The sequence below is a fragment of the Cebus imitator genome, unplaced genomic scaffold (genome assembly GCF_001604975.1).
Source record: "Cebus imitator isolate Cc_AM_T3 unplaced genomic scaffold, Cebus_imitator-1.0 Scaffold231, whole genome shotgun sequence".
In the NCBI taxonomy this organism is placed as follows: domain Eukaryota; kingdom Metazoa; phylum Chordata; class Mammalia; order Primates; family Cebidae; genus Cebus; species Cebus imitator.
The window spans coordinates 320,744-322,324 of NW_016107546.1; positions in this window are offsets into that span (position 1 = coordinate 320,744).

The following is a 1,581-nucleotide window of genomic DNA, read 5'->3' on the forward strand; positions in this document are numbered from 1 at the left end:
TCTGCTTTCTGCACATGGCTAGCCAGCTTTCCCAACACCATTTATTGAACAGGGAATCCTTTCCCCATTGCTTGTTTTTGTCAGGTTTGTCAAAGATCAGATGGTTGTAGATACGTTGTGTTGCCTCCAAGACCTCTGTTCTGTTCCATTGGTCTGACTTAAAGATTTTTATAACATCATTTCACAGTACTGTACATATAGCCTACTCAACTTACGACCAAATCGTGTTACGACTGCTCTGGTTGGAACCAATTGTGGTCGTAAGTCGAGCACTAGCTGTATTAATACTGCTTAGACACAGAAATATAACTTGAGTCCTAAACAACTAATTTGCTAACTAACTTCACAATGATTTAAAACTTCTTTTGGGTCAGTAGCTTTAAAGTTGGTTTTATAAAACAGCAGGGTGCCATAAAATTTCACAGAGGATCAGAATATTTTATTAGAAAGATTTTTAAAAATTGCTTATTTACCAAACATTGAAATTGAGTCAGACAATGATGGTGCTACTTTAGTGAAAAATGTAACAAATGTGTTGATTATTTTTAACACAAAAGAAGTGAACAAGCTGCAACATTATATATTAGTATGTAATACTACATGAATGGACTCTTTGAAGGAGAAAATATAACCCTTTCAGGAATGTTTAAATAGGGTCATCTGATTACCTTTTTGCTTATCATAAAGGTCAAATATAGGGTTCAAAAGTATGAAAAACATTTAAAAGGTTGTAGAATTATAAAGAGTTTGGAAATTGTGGTCACTGGTTTTCTATTTTTCTGTAATTGAATACAAGATAAAAATGATAAATCATTAATGTAACATTGTCTTCCTCCATCTCCTGCCACTGTAACCGAATACCTGAGACTGGGTAATTTATAAAAAACATCTTTCGTTTTGTTTTCTCTCACAATTCTGGAGGCTGGAAAGTCCAGGGTCAAGATGCTGGCATTTGATCTGGTAAGGTCCTTCTTACTATGTCCTTGCAAGGCAGAAAACAGAGGAACAAAGGTGAGTTAGCCAAACCCTGTGGGAAGCCTCTTTTATAAGGACCTTGATGCCATTAATGAAGGAGCAGCCAGCCCTCTGGCCTAATCACCTCTTAAAGTCCCCACCTCTTAATACTATCACATTAGCAATACCTGAATTTTGGAGGGACACATTCAAACCACAGCAGACATCAATGGCTTTTTATTAGGTTGGTGCAAAAGTAATTATGGTTTTTGCCATTACTTTTAATAGAACAGATGTAAAAGAAAAGTTTCAAACCAGAGTCAGACAGGTAGCTGCAAATACATCAAAATGAAAATTCAAGAAAGACAGGAACTTTTACTTATCTTATTATAATCTCATCCCCTTGACCTAAAACAGTGCTCGACACTTTGCAGTTGCTCAGTAAATACTTGTTAGATGAATGAATGAAGTTTCCCCCTATATGTTCCAGAAATATTTGAGAAAATTTTAAAGATAATTTTTGTTACTATAAAGCTAGGTTTTGCCGGGCGCGGTGGCTCAAGCCTGTAATCCCAGCACTTTGGGAGGCCGAGGCGGGTGGATCACGAGGTCAAGAGATCGAGACCA